Here is a 15526-nt window from a genome sequence, read left to right as displayed (position 1 = left end):
ACTCTACTTTTTGTCACCCTGGTAAAATGGCAGAACTATCAAAAAACACAATACCTCTCCCTACTATAGGAAATGTACTAACTACTTGAGTTTCCAATATTTACTTTTAAATAATTTCCCCCTAACAATTTGCTTAGAATTTAGAGCTAGCCGTACAATAAATAACCTGCGTTTTTAGGTAATTTCTAAAAAATAGCTTTTAAAACTACAAATATATTAATATAGTGTCATTGTAAGTTCAGGCCTGAAAGGAAATAGATGCTAGAATGAATTCTAGCAGAATGGGAAGAGCAGGACTAGAAGTGAAAGTGCATAGAATTTAGAGAACAACGACAAAAACTAGGTGTGACCTTTGATGCCTGAGGAGTGACTTCAGAAACCGGGTAACCTCAGAGATGTAGTTGAGAGAAGAAAGGATTTGTGACTAAGAGAAATAAATTAATATTAAAATAAATAAAAAGACAAAGTACTTGCAATTTTAGTCTTGCTTTCCTTTAAATACTAAGGGTTCCTGTTTGACGTAATCTACAGGAAATAATTGTTCAAGGTAAATAGATTGTAAATTTTTTTTAAATGTTGATAAAGGTTATGAAAGAATGATTAAAGAATTTATCACTTTTTGTCTCAAGGAATTATCTACCTTTTTCTCCCAATCCAGCTTCCTGCCAGTAAATAGTAGAAGATGGTTATGAGGGGCAAAGCACACTTAATTATCCTACTCAGGCTCCCAACATAAGCTTCCTTTGATGACTTCACTGACAATAGTTTAGGCACATAGTAGGTTCCTTGCAACTGCCAGTTTTGCTTCACTCACTCAATCTCTTAGAAGTACAACCTGTTGCTAAATGGTTCCTTGAGTACATTTTGTCATCTTACTGTAAGCCATGATGGGCTGGAGTTTTGGGGAGAGCTATCTTTTTCTAACAAGAAGACTCAAGAGTGACTTTACAGCTCCTCTGAGAACCCAGAAATCATGTAGAAGAGGCTTATGGAGAGATCACAGCAAACCCTACTAATGTTACTCTGTGGCCTCATATTGTACTATAGAGGAAAATGCAGGATTTAAGGGCTTGATGCTTCCAGATATTTCTATGGGGAGAAAAAAAATTATGTTGGCAAGAGAGACAATACTTACAACAAAGCTTGTCTTTATGGAAATGTCTGATTTATGTTACAGATTAAAGAATGGTTATTGGGCCAGACAGATAGTTATAGCAGATAAATCATTTACTTGTCTCGCAGGCAGCCAACACGGGTTTGGCTTCTATCCCATCATCACATAGAGTCCACTAGTATCCCCAGAAATAAGTCCTCAACCCCACTGTGTTTAGCACAAAAACTAAACAAAAATACATTATTATAAAACTGATGTGATATTTACAATATTTTCAAATTTTTCTTATTTTTTCTTTTAAAAGCCTTCTGTCTGTAAGTCAAAGTGATAAGAAAGTGTGTTGAGCATTTGCCTTGCCTTTGGGTTCAATCTCTGGCACCCCATTTTGTCTGCTGAACCCACCAAGAGGGACCCTTGAGTGCAGAACTAGGAGTTTGATCTGAGTACTACAAAGTGTGGCCAAAAATAATATCCTTCCCTTATTACTTCCATCAAATTCAGATCTTACCAACTTTTATTTTAAGTATGTATCAGAGAAGGCTTTTTATTTAATAAATCAAATAATAAATCAGCTAACAAACCAAACTTTAGGACTGAGAAAAGAAGCTGTAAAAGTCAAAGTTGAACAGCTGCAAAAATCAAAAGATGTGAAAGGCTTTTAGTGGTCAAAACATTTGTGTTCTTTTTTGTCCTCCACTCTCACTCTTTAAATACATTTTTTCCCATAAGATCATCTTTGCTGTTGTCAGTCTTGCACCTAGACTAGAATAAAAGCAGTCTTTTATGAGAGAGAAAATTCAGAGCATGGATGTGGCCAGAAACTCATTTAGACGTGAAGTGATATGCATTGTTAATGGAGTTCTTCAGTTCTCAGTCTTTCTTTTTCTGGAAAACGAGGATAATAGTAGAAGCTATTATTATTCTCTGAAAGTCTTAACATTTATTTACTTATTCCTACTTCTTTTAGGAGGTGCATCAAGTTTCCACTACACTCTTTTGTTCCCTTCCCTATTTGTAAAGAAGAGAACACTGCCTAGAGAGAGTTGGTATTTCATTCTAATGAAAGCCAGTGACAGCAAAGGCTACACAAAGTTTCCACATACTTGGCCATGCTCAAACCTACAATTCTAATAGGCAACAAAAACTCCTGGTATGTCATTTGAGATAGCTGTTTGTGGTCAGATTCTTCGTGGCATTTCAAACGTAATCTTAAGAAGATCAATAAAAGTACATTGGCATTGCAAGATGGAAAGGTAAGGAACTTTAAGGATTTCAACAGCAATTTAGAAAGAGGAAAAAAAAAATCCCAGAGGCCAACACCAGAAAACGAACCAGCACTCTGAGAAGTCTTGTAAAAACAGCAGTTGGTTTCAGAAATATTTAATCCCAAATACCACTAAAATGCACATGGTATTTCCTGTTTCTGGAAATTTAGAGGAAAATTGGGCTCTGTTTAAAAGAAAGCAAGCAGAGCCAGATGTTTGTATTGCTAATGATCTGCAGGATCTCACACTCATGCATGACAGCTGTCTGAAGCCATGGGGGCCTAATTTCTCTTGGCTAGAAAAGAAAGTGTACAGGCTCTTTTGTTTATATGTACAAGAGGACAGCTGAATTCAAAAAGACATTATTTTAGTTGGTAGAGCCAGCAAGAGCATCTGAAAATAGTATTTAAATTATTTGACAAACGTTGTCCAAATAATTTATTCCAGAAATGTTCACAATCCAGTTATCTTCAGCACTATTCTAAAGGGTTTGTGCCCCCCACTAAAATACTTAACATTTGCATTTTAAAGCCAATTATAAGCAATTTGATAGCAGCTTGCTTTATCCATATTAAGAGTCATATCTTTTTTCTGTAAATACCTGATTGGACTTCCTGATTAAACCAACTAAAAAAGCTTTGGGTAAACAGGAGCAATTATAATCTATTTTTTCTTTCACTAGTTCACTATACCTCACCTGAATCTTATGCTTTGGCCAAACTGGTTTGTCCTCCATTTCCCTTTGTGCCTTTTTGCTTTTCTGTATTGCTATTGTTTTTTCTTCAAGTTCTTTCTCATCTGTGTTCTTCAAATATCAGTCATTCTCTAATAGCTAATTCCTATCTTGCCCTTTCAAGAATTTCTGCTAAATGGGTCCCTCTTGCTGGAAACTTCAATCAACCTTACCTTTTGACTATGTAACATCTCTGAGTGTCCCTACTTCCTTGATTAGACCTTTGACTACCCTTGGAACCTCTTATTATATTATATGAGTAGTGAACATTGTTATACCATACCTGAAATTATCCCATAGAATGCGGAGGGAAACCCACCATGTGCTTAGAATATTGAAACTTCTAACATTATCCCTGACATTTGGGGTTATGATGGAGCAGAGGAGGAGAGTGGCCAGAAAATGAATTCAACCACATGAAAAATGAGTTACTCAGTCATGGCTATTTAGATGGAGTCAAAAAAAAAAAAATCAAGGAGCTAAGCCTTTGAGAGCATCCTACCTGGTAAACATATAAATGTAAAAGTCAGGGAATTTCCCCCTGATTCCAAGGTTATAGAGCCTGGGAACATAGCAGTCTCTCAGATATTGCCCTATATTCACCTCCTCTGACTGTTACCTTCATCCTTTATAGCACTATGGTATCTCTGTGTGGTGTTTTCCTAAATTCAGTGACTTATTCTGAATAATTGATAGTGAATCTGAAGAAAATCTCAAAAGTTCTAATTAACTCAGACAAAGTCCAAGAAGCAAGCATATTTCACTTGTACTGACATCTTATGGAAAGGTAACCTGGCTGTAAAGTGATCCTTTGATTTGTGGAATAGGATTGAACTCCTGTGACTTAAAGTTGTTGTGCAAGGAGTGCCAGAGAATCAGGACATTTAAAGACATGCTATGCTTCTGATCGTCTTGGAGTGCTAATATGCACATCACTAAGATGAAGAGGACAACAGTTCTAGAAGGTGATTATGCCTGTACTCATCAGGTTACTTACGTGGACTGATGGTCAGTGACATAATTAAAGCATGTTAGTCTAGAAAGCTCATCTGTCCAGTTGGGAGTTAAGTCCATTTTCTTACTTCTTTATTTATTGAATTATGTATGTATGGTTTGGGTTCCAGATATGGAAGTGTTCAGGGATGATTAATGCCTCTGTCTTCAGAAGTGACCCCTGGTGATGCTTATGGGACCTTATGTGGTACTGGGAATTCAAATCATGGTTGGCCTGATGCAAGGCAAATTCTTCTACCCTTATTCTATCTCTTTGGTCCTGTGGTCTATACTTCCTCTGTCTTCTATTTCATTCTATGCCTAGTGAATTTTTTTAAACATCTAAATACTAATGTCATTTTCTATGGTCTTGATGATGATGTAGAAATAATTACTTATTAGTTGTAACACACCTTGCATTTCATGACTAAGAAATAACCTTGTTTTTTTAAACAGTAATATATTTTCCCTCTTCTTTTACAAGTAGAAAAATGTAGGTCATAATAAGTATCATACCTAACTTCAAAATAAGTCAGACTAGACCTAAAATTAAAATTTTGTCACCCTGGGGTTTTCAAGCCTATTACTTAGCTTATCATAAAGTTCAGCATCAATGAGGTCATTGAAGTTCAGTATCATATTCTACTATGCCCGGTGCACTTGTCAGTAACATAGAAATCACCTTGAGCCTTATGTTGGTGTTAGTAATTAAATCCAATGTTCTTTTGCCCAATTAAATCATTAAGTCATTTATAAAGAGAGGCAAGATGTGTACTCTAACTTAAGATATATGCTTTTAAAATGAAAATAAAACATCAGGAATTGACAAAAATAAAAGTATGACTTTTAAAATGAGAAATCTCCAGTATACAAAAAAATAATGGCATTGCTGATCTAGCTGGTCAAAATTTAATTAGCCCTATTGAGTTATAGCTGGGTTCATTCTGAGTTTAGTTCTTTTCATAAATCAGACCAGAAGCAGTAACTTTACCACCAGAGACTTGTTTAATGACTACAGAGGCTACCAGCTAGCAATTTATTTTAGACAGGAGAACAGAAAGGAAAATCTCATTTTATTTCATCTGATTGAATGTTATTCTTCTGATGTAATTACTTGCTATTTTTTTTTTTTTGGGTCACACCTGGCAGTGCTCAGGGGTTATTCCTGGCTCCAGGCTCAGAAATTGCTCCTGGCAGGCACAGGGGACCATATGGGGCGCCGGGATTCGAACCGATGACCTCCTGCATGAAAGGCAAACGCCTTACCTCCATGCTATCTCTCCGGCCCCCAATTACTTGCTATTTTAACACAGCAAACTTTTACTTTATTGCTAACAGGATTCCTGAAAATAGAAAAAAATGGGCTAGGAAATGAGTATTACTGTAATCTTCTATTTGACAATATGCAATCGTGTCCATTAAGTGATTTATGTCCCCTCAAACATGTGGCAGGAATCTTTAAAGTTTATTTAACCCAAGACTAATTATATAATAATTTTAATAATAAACATATGTAGATAGGCCAATTCTCAACATAGCTTTCCTAGGAGATCTAGCTAAATGACAAACACTGACATTTCCACGAGTGATAAGTTTATATCGGACTATGGCACTTTCCCTGAGAGAAATCATTTTGCAGGGAAAGGAAAGAATCTGATATGTTCTGAACCCTGAATCTATGCTCCATATAAGTTCTCATATGTGTATATTCTTGAGCTGAAGACAGCTGGGTGATTTAACTTTTCAAGAGAAGAAGCCCAGGTTTGGCCTGGTTTCAGTCATTTCCACAGTAATTAACTCCAGGGGAATCCAGATCCATTTCCTTTTCAAATCTCTTGTAACTCTGAAATCCCTGAATGTCAGAGAAGTGTCTGTGAATTTTGTCTTTTTTTGAGTTATGAATGATATGACCCACCGTTGGCCCATTTCTTAGGCCCACTGGAGAGACAATGGGAGTTTTGTTGAAAACAAAAATGTAATCTTGACTGGAGAGCTTTCTACCTCCTGCAATAGGGCACTAAAATGGCTTTTTTTTTCTTTTGTAGCTGATGACAACATTTAAGCACTGCTTAATGGTGGGCAGTGTGGGAGTGTGGGTGCTGGAGGAAATATCTTCCTCATGTTTATTTGCTTTCACTGATAGTCACTAAATTTTAGTTAACAGTTAACTTAATTTTTCTCTGACCTATCAAGATTTCCTCCTTCCTCTCTATTTCTTTTCTCTCCTCCTTCTTCTCCTCTTCTTTCTCCTCCTCCACCTTCTCCTCCTTCATCACCTCAAGCTCCAAATCCTTCTCCCTTTTCTCCTTCTGTTTTTGACAATACCCTGTGGTTTTCAGGTCTGATTCCTAGCTCTGTAGTCATGGATCACTTTTGGTGATGCCCAAGAGGTCATATCTAATGCTGGGGATCAAGTCAGTGCAGCAATATGCTAGACAAGGTTCTTACCTGCTGTACTATCTCTTGGACATCTGAAGATTTTTTGCATGTAAAATATAGCAAGACTTCATCTTATTTAATATTTAACAGCATGGTAGATAGAATGAATGATTAATAAACATTTGGCATAAGTGCTAGAATCCAGAAACAGCTCAGAAAATACTTAATAGTGCTCCTTGTGTCAGGTAGAGAGTTTGAATGTCATTCATTTAATTTTGATAATCACTGCACATTACTGTGTTCCTAATATACAGGTAAAGAGACTGAAGCATATGCAGGCATATTATGTGCTAAAGATCACAGTCAGCTGCATGGTTTAACCCAAGTCCTATGGGCTCTGGAGTCCATGTATTAGTCATTATTGTTTGCTGCTTTCCTAATAAATAAATGCATTGTTTTTGTTATTTTCCTTCCTGTGTTTCCAACTCCATGACACAGACATGACCTCTGCTCTCTCAAGTCTGTATCCCAAGAGAAGCAACAACTGGCTCCTCCTATCTTAAATCTCTATGAGTCCAAACAGACCATTTGTCATTTAACGTGGATTATCGTGGTGAATGGGAAATGCTTACAGGAAAAGTTGAAGGGTCATGCACTTTGAGCTACATAAAATTGAAACTCTTCTCTCGGTTTGGATTTTCAAAATTATAAATACTCAAACTAGAATATTTCTGTACATTTACTGATCTCAGATTTTGTGATGGTCTATTTACTTAAACCTAACAAATATTCACTGAGCACTTACTAACCAAGAGCATTGAATTTATTACTGTGAATAGAAAAAATATAATTTAATTGGGATCAGAGAACTTCTCAGTGGTAGAGGACCTGCACTACTCTACTAATAGGTCAAGAAACCAAGGAAACAAGCTGACTGTGATTAAGGAGTGCTACTGCCTGGTACCACAAAAAAAGTGTAGGATTTCCAGGACATTATTAAAACCAATTGTATGTGATCCACAGTCATCCCAACAATTGCAACAAAAGAAAGAAGGAAGGAGAAAACAATAATAAATGAATAACAAGTAAATAAATGAAAGTCATGATTCCAACTACTAATAATTAGGCGGGGGATGGGGGGCGAGTATGGTTTTCAGCTACACCCAAGATCTCTGCTCAGAAGTGACCCCTGGTGGTGCTCCTGGGAACTATATGTGGTGTTGGGGATTGACTGGGATGAGGTAGCTGTAAGGTAAATAAATGCTTCACCATCTATACTACCTCTCTGGCCCTCTAGAAGTAATTTTTACGTGGGATGCTAGACAGTATATAAAAAAATAGGTTGAAAAGGCTGTATGAGTAGATACTGTGTCCCAGTACACATGTTCTTTATTATTTGCATATCTCCTTAAATAAATTACTTATTTTAGCAAAATGGGATTTCCTAATAGGATCTGGATTATTGCTGGAATTCAAATGAAATATACTTGAGTGCCCAGAGAGATAGCACAGCAACGTTTGCCTTGCAAGCAGCCGATCCAGGACCAAAGGTGGTTGGTTTGAATCCCCGTGTCCCATATGGTCCCCTGTGCCTGCCAGGAGCTATTTCTGAGCAGACAGCCAGGAGTAACCCCTGAGCACCGCCGGGTGTGGCCCAAAAACGAAAAAAAAAAACAAAAACGAAAGAAAGAAAGAAATATACTTGGAACTTGAGCAAATATTTTGAATAATACAGTACCTACCAGAAGAATCAGACTGGTGATATCGTTCAGTGGTATATCACATGCCTCATATGTATTAGGTTTGATCCTTGATATACACATAAACACACACTATAGTCATATTAATAGAAAAATATATTGTAGTATGTAAATTCTCAGTGTATACATAATTATAGTTCAAGTTCACCTTCACATTTTTTTGGGTCTTGTTTTTGGGCCACACCTGGTAATGTTTAGGGGTTACTCTTGGCTACTCACTCAGAAATTGCTCCTGGCTTCGGGGACCATAAGGAACACCGGGGAATCAAATCACAGTCCATCCTAAGCTAGCTCGGGCAAGGCAGACCGCCTTACCACTTGTGCCACCACTCTGGCCCCACATTTTTAAAATTTTTTTCCCTTTTATTCTGTTTCCCTTTAGTTTCTTCTTTGGGTGTGTTGAAGAGGCCAAGGGCCACACACACAGTTAGTGGTAGTGCTTACACATTTAGTTGTGGTGCTCCCTGAGGCATCTTATCATATTTAGGTGCTCTCCAATTAGTCTTGGTATTTTCAGGGATCCAACTCGAGACTTGGTGCTCACATATTTTTGACGGCTGTGCAGCTAGAAATCACTTCTAACACCAGTATTCACAAGTTGCAGAGCTGCAGAGCACAAGCACTAGAGCTGGTATAGGACTGTGCTTGGCCAATATGGTGATGCTAGAAATGGTACTTGGGAACTCATATGTGCAAAATAGGCACTTTATCCCCTGAGTCAGCTCCTGGCCACCCTCCAGTTCTGTTTGAAGAATTGAATACGAAGCTATATGCTAAAGTGCACTATAAATTGCTTGAGAATTTAGAATCGAGGGAGAAAGAATACAGTGGTTAAAGTTCTTGTCTTAGACACATCCAACCCAAATTCTATCTCTCCTACTGTATATTGTTCTTGAGCATCCCTCAAAATGATCCCTAAGCACCTCAAGGAATAACCCAATCCCTCCCCACTACCACCCATACACAAACTTAGTTTTAGTAAAAAAAAAAAAATCCACTTTATAATTAAAATCTCTTCCACTTTATGCTCTCCAGAAATTCCTGACCATCTGCTTTGGCCGAGTTTTGTTTGTGTTCATCTTTTCTGGGCTTAACAAGAGGATGCATGATCTGTCTGCTCTCTAAAGATACAAATCCTTGGAAATGGCAGCACAATCTCAAGAAGAAGGAAAAATAGCTTTCTAATAATAGCTAGTGGCGGGGTGGTGAGATAGCATGGAGATAAGGCATTTGCCTTGCATGCAGAAGGACCCCCTGAGCCAGCCAGGAGCGACTTCTGAGCATAGAGCCAGGAGTAACCCCTGAGCGCTGCCGGGTGTGACCCCCCCCAAAAAAAAAAACCAACCAAAACAAAACAAAAAAGAAACTAGTGGGGAAATTGAAGCCCTTCTTTTCCATACCTAATATTTTCCTTCCATTTTATAGGGGTTCCACTACCCATGAGCTGGGCACTCTTCTCCTCTTGCTCATTCCTTCCCAGGGAATGAGATTTATCTGACCTAGGAGACTATAAGAAGAAACACCTCCTCTTGACTTCTAGGTGCCAGCTGCCAGCTGCCAGCAGGAAGTGGGCCTCTGAATGATCATTCTTTCCTGTTTGTGTTATAAACAGAAGATTAACAGCCTTGGATGTCCAGTCTTTCAGCAGGAGGCTGCAGAACTGACTTGCCTGGTTCCCACTGAATGTAGTTATTCCTAATTCCAATTGCATTGTTACAGGTAGACCATTGTTCTATTAATAATTAATAGATGGTGAGGCTTTTCTGGGCCTGGCCTGGTGCCTGCAACCCCTATGGCCTGGTGGGTCTGTAGGTATCAGGGTGACAGCGAAGGAATGATCCAAAGGCAGGCAGTTGAAATTTCAAAAGACATTCAGCTTTATTACAAGGCTCCTAACTGCCACGTGTGGCTTCTAAGCTAAGCTTTATTCAGCAGCCTTCAGCAGCTGCCCTGCATCCTTCCTATGTGTCCCTTCTCTCCTTGCTGCATCTCTCTCTCTAACCCCTTTCCCTATTCTTAACTACCAACCACAGGCCTCTCCCAGCTGTAGTAGGGTCTCACTATCCAGGTAAGATAGGCAGGAAGTTGGGGGAAAGGTAAAACAGACCATGGTGTATTGGTACTGAACATCTCCATCTCTGTCTTAACTTACTTGAAACTAAAGTGAGAAAAAAGCGATATTAATTACTGATCTTTAATCTTTAATCTCTAATGCTCAAGAAGTTGCTGACCCTGCCCTCTGGGGTCTCTGGGTTTGGTTTTTTTTTTTTTTTTTGCTTACATGACTGCAGGCCCTTCTTTTATAGTCCCTCTGAAGGTAGCACCTATCTGTTAGAATTACTTTGGATTAATGAGATGTATTCTTCTCAAATAGATCTTTTAATCCTTTAAAGATAAATCAATAGGTGGAGAAAATTTAATTTAAAATGATTTTATCCTATGCCTCCAGAATGTGTTAGAAAGAGATAGTCACGGCCATATGCCTAATTATAAATATAATGCCGCTTGAATGCTAAAGGAACTCAGGTTTTTTTTTTGTTGTTTTCAAATATTTGTTAAGAATAAAGTACACATTAAAATAAGAAATATTAGTGCTACATGCAGACCATTTAGCTAATTTGTAAAGAAAAAAAAGGAGATCAAGTTCAAAGAAAAAGTCCCTAGTAAAGGCCAAGTTGGATGGGAATAGTGTATTGAAGAATATCATGTCAAGTCAGATTGCGACCTCCTACCTATCTCGCATTACACCACAACCACTTTTAAATTTAATTTAGGGTTCTCACAATTTTCAGTTCCATTCAGCTAATGTTTAGTTGACTCATTAAAATGTCATATTTTATATTTAGTTTGGGGAAAAAACAATGAGCAAGGTAAGCCAGGTCCTCTTGAAGAACAATGTAATAATTCATTTGTATTTATTAAGTAAATTTGTAATTCTTTGCAAAAATTAAAGTAAAAGTATCATATTTTAACCTATAATTTTTTGTTTTGTTTTTATTTTATGGGGATTTTTTTCAGGGGGGGCAAATCCAGCTGTGCACAGAGGTTACTCCTGACTCTGCACTCAGGAATCTGGACAAGTTCACGGGACCATATGGAAAACTAAGGATTGATCTGAGGTCTGTGGCATAAAAGAAAAATGTCCTACTTGCTGCATTATTGCTCCAACTCTATACTATAAGTTTGAACTTTATTTTTTCAATAGGAAAAATAAAACAAAAAATCACTCAATATTCTTTAATAAATTAGGAAGTTAATAAATTATTACAGTTCCATTCTATAGAGTATCAGGCCGTTATTTGATATAGTGAGGTAATTATACATGAAGAAATTAGGGACAATGCAATGAAATATTGTTAAGAAAAGATGGGTACTGTTTTCCATGTTGTTAAAAACAACCATAGTAACAATGGTATTTATAGTTAGCAAATGAACAAGTAATGAATATACATACTAATTTTAACAGTGGACAAAAAAGTTTTACATATTTGTGAATTGCAATTCAGGGAAATAATACCTTTAAAAGCTAACAATCTTTTTTTTTTTTTTTTTTTTTTTTTTTTGGTTTTTGGGCCACACCCAGTAACGCTCAGGGGTTACTCCTGGCTATGTGCTCAGAAGTTGCTCCTGGCTTGGGGGACCATATGGGACACCGGGGGATCGAACCGCGGTCCGTCCAAGGTTAGCGCAGGCAAGACAGGCACCTTACCTTTAGTGCCACCGCCCGGCCCCCAAGCTAACAATCTTTTGTGTGTGTGTGTGTGTGTGTGTGTGTGTGTGTGTGTGTGTGTGTGTGTGTATGGTTTTTGGGTCACACCCGGCAGTGCTCAGGGGTTATTCCTGGCTCCAGGCTCAGAAATTGCTCCTGGCAGGCGTGGGGGACCATATGGGGCGCCGGGATTCGAACCGATGACCTCCTGATGAAAGGCAAATGCCTTACCTCCATGCTATCTCTCCGGCCCCAAAAGCTAACAATCTTAAGAGAAAAAAAATAGATTGTATCTCATCTAAGAAAATAAACAGGAGTATTTTGAAAATGAAAATGCCAGATATTAACAATGTATGCCTAAGGATAAAGTAATTATTTTAAATAATTTTTAATCTCTCCCTCTGGCCACCATTTTGTACTTTTTATATCTTCAACAAAAAAATTCATTAATGCGGGGCAGGGAAGGTGGCGCTAGAGGTAAAGTGTCTGCCTTGCAAGCGCTAGTGTAGGACTGACCGCTTGTCCCATATGGTCCCCCCAAGCTAGGGGCGATTTCTGAGCGCATAGCCAGGAGAACTCCTGAGCGTCAAATGGGTGTGGCTCAAAAACCAAAAAAAAAAAAAATCATTAATGCAATGATCAGGAAAGAAATAAAACTTACAAAAATATTTATAACCTTTGACTTGGTAATTTCACTCTTCAAAGGGAATATTCTTTAAGTTTCCAAATAATAATGATTTCTTACAAAGTAATAGAAAGCAAGGCTAGGCACTTATTTCAGAAATAATTCCTTAGTAGAATTTTTGAGACTTCTTTTGGATTTTTTTAGTGTACTCAGAAAAACCTTGAGACTATTAGAGCCACTTTAATTAAGCAGAAGTTTATCTTGGAACTCAGCTCTGTGTGTTAATCAGTGAATCATTGTGGGTAGGACCTATTCCATACTAACCAGTGGTATCATGATGTAAATTCAAAAATATTTTGAAAAGTACCTCTCAGAAATTCTCAAGACACACCCCTGAAACTATTAGCTACTTATGAAGAAACACTCTGAAGACAATTCGAAGATGAAATTACACTTCTCTAAAAAATTGTATTCTCTAAACTAAGGAGCTAAAGTAATCACTAACTTGTATGTGTGAGAAGTCTGGGACTCAGATAGACAATCATTTGATAAAGACTATTGATTTTCCATCATGGTTCATCCTCTCGTTTTGGAGAAGAGCCATGGCAAATGTAAATAGAAATTACCAGGTGTGCTTATTTGTTCTTTAGACCACTTCTGAAGCACTTAAACTGGATACACGGTAGGAATGGAATGCAGGGAAGTACAATAGGTAGCTATCATTTCTCCCTAAAATTTACATCCATAAAAACATTGTACATGTGGAGCAGGAAGATCTGAGAGCAAGTTCTTTCAATTTCTGAGTTTTTAAAGCATTCAAAGCAATTCCTTTCACTTCCTTCTTTTCGTTCTTGCTATTGTAATTATTGGGCTGCACAAGATCGTGGTGTTTGCAAGAACTGCTCATATGGTTACAGTGCTTCCATATTTGACTGGGGCCTCACTAGGGTCAACTCTAGTGTCAATGCTTTGCAATATGCATATGTAATATGCGTGTAATATGTAATATGCATCACAATATCACAATTCTGTTTAGAGCCAGGGATGAGGGTGGCGAGTAAGGTTAGTAGGGTACATTCCCAAATAGCTGAGTTGCTCATTAAGCATATCTGGGTATCACTTGAAATTAAACTCAACACTTCATTCATGCCAGGCAAGCACTTTTGCCACTGATTCGTCCCCTGGACCTGATTTAAGTTTTTTACTTGAGTTTATCAGTTAACCTCTGAATAGTAAATTTTAGTCTTGATCTATAATGAATTCTTTTTTAACAAAGCTACATAGAATATATAAGTGCTTTAATCAATGGCAGTCACACACATCAAAACATATGGTTCTTGCCGACAGGATCTGTATAGTTACCAGATTTTCTGTGTGATGGTTCCATACATGTTAAAAAAAAAAGAATATATAAGTGCTTTATATATGGTTTAGAAGGATTAAAGAACAATCTGTAAATACTGTATTGTATAGTGTGAACTTTATACATAAGTTAGATCTACTAATAATCTAGCTCTTTTTATATTATCAGTGAGACAATACAGTTTAGTCTTTCTTCTTGTCTTTATCATAATACATTGAATTTTTATTAAATTTATTTGGAGATAGTTAACAGATAATGATGATATAGAAATGTTTTGGTAGCTACTTTCAATAAAATAATTAAGGTTCTCTAATTTTTATGAAATTAAAAGACATACTTTGCACAGGCACAGAATGTTTAGCATTATTATATCATAGAACAGGTAAAATAACATGTATTTACTTAAATCAACCTACAGGTGAACAGAATTTTCTCATTTCTTTTTCCCAAAGCACCGAATTATTGTTTTAGAGTGACTCAATGATTCAATTATATAACCAAGAAATATTATCTGGAACAGTTTATTTTGGATACTCTGCTAAAAGTTGTTGAAGGAAGTTTCAGGAAAGACATATTCCCTTTATGGAAGTTACAGAATAGTGTGGAAGACATATAATTGTCAGGTAATCACCCCAACAGTTGCAATCATAGTGACTGCTTAGAAGGAGAGACATGTAATTCCACAGTAATATATAATTTCCATGTTTGCTTTCACCAGAGAGGTGAGGAAAGACTTTAGGTAGAAGGAAACATAGGCGTTTAAATTTGACTGATAAATAGGAGTGAAAAGATGAAGAGGAAAGAATAGAATATTTTAGGAGAGGAGACATCTGATGTAAAGGTCCTGATGCAAGAGAAAAAGAACATTATAACTAAATGAAAGATAGCTGAATGCGACTGGTGATGTAGCTTAGTGAAAGAACAAGTTTGAGACTCAAAGTTTAATCTCTGCATAGGAGCATGGGAGGAAAGAAAGAAAAGAGAAGAAAAATCGAAAAAATAAAGAAATAATGAATGAATAAGAGAAAAGAGAAAGAAAAAAACAGAAGAAAGGAAAGGATTCGGGAGCTACCCAGCGAGCCAGTGAGTGAGTGAGAAATGGCTGCAGGTGGGGGTTTCCAGGCAGAGTGCTGACTGCTCTACCTGCAGAATCTCCACCGGGCTGTGCTTCTTCTGAGGAACTGAGCACCGGAAGGGAGCCCTGTCCTACCCTTCTCTGTCTTTCCTGAACTCTGGAAGCTCTCCTCAGAGCCCTGGGAAGCGAACCCCAAAGAAACTACATTCGGGAGCTACCCAGCGAGCCAGTGAGTGAGTGAGAAATGGCTGCAGGTGGGGGTTTCCAGGCAGAGTGCTGACTGCTCTACCTGCAGAATCTCCACCGAGCTGTGCTTCTTCTGAGGAACTGAGCACCGGAAGGGAGCCCTGTCCTACCCTTCTCTGTCTTTCCTGAACTCTGGAAGCTCTCCTCAGAGCCCTGGGAAGCTAACTCCACAGAAACTACATTCGGGAAGAGATAACAATGCTATCTGGGCAAAAGCCGGCTCCCTGTGTGTGACACCAGGCGGGGAAAATCCGCGAAAGTACA

General features: G+C 37.8%; 1 non-coding gene across 1 annotated transcript; it reads left to right on the top strand.

Moving 5' to 3' along the window:
• The first annotated feature begins 13833 nt into the window (after window positions 1–13833).
• LOC126021270 (small Cajal body-specific RNA 14) lies at window positions 13834–13970 on the top strand. The gene has a single exon (XR_007499839.1). It is a non-coding gene; the product is annotated as a small Cajal body-specific RNA 14 (non-coding RNA).
• The last annotated feature ends 1556 nt before the right edge of the window (window positions 13971–15526 follow it).

This window comes from Suncus etruscus, chromosome 10 (assembly GCF_024139225.1).
Source record: "Suncus etruscus isolate mSunEtr1 chromosome 10, mSunEtr1.pri.cur, whole genome shotgun sequence".
Lineage (NCBI taxonomy): Eukaryota > Metazoa > Chordata > Mammalia > Eulipotyphla > Soricidae > Suncus > Suncus etruscus.
The sequence above is the reverse complement of the archived record's forward strand: the minus strand, read 5'-3'. Positions and strand labels throughout refer to the sequence as shown.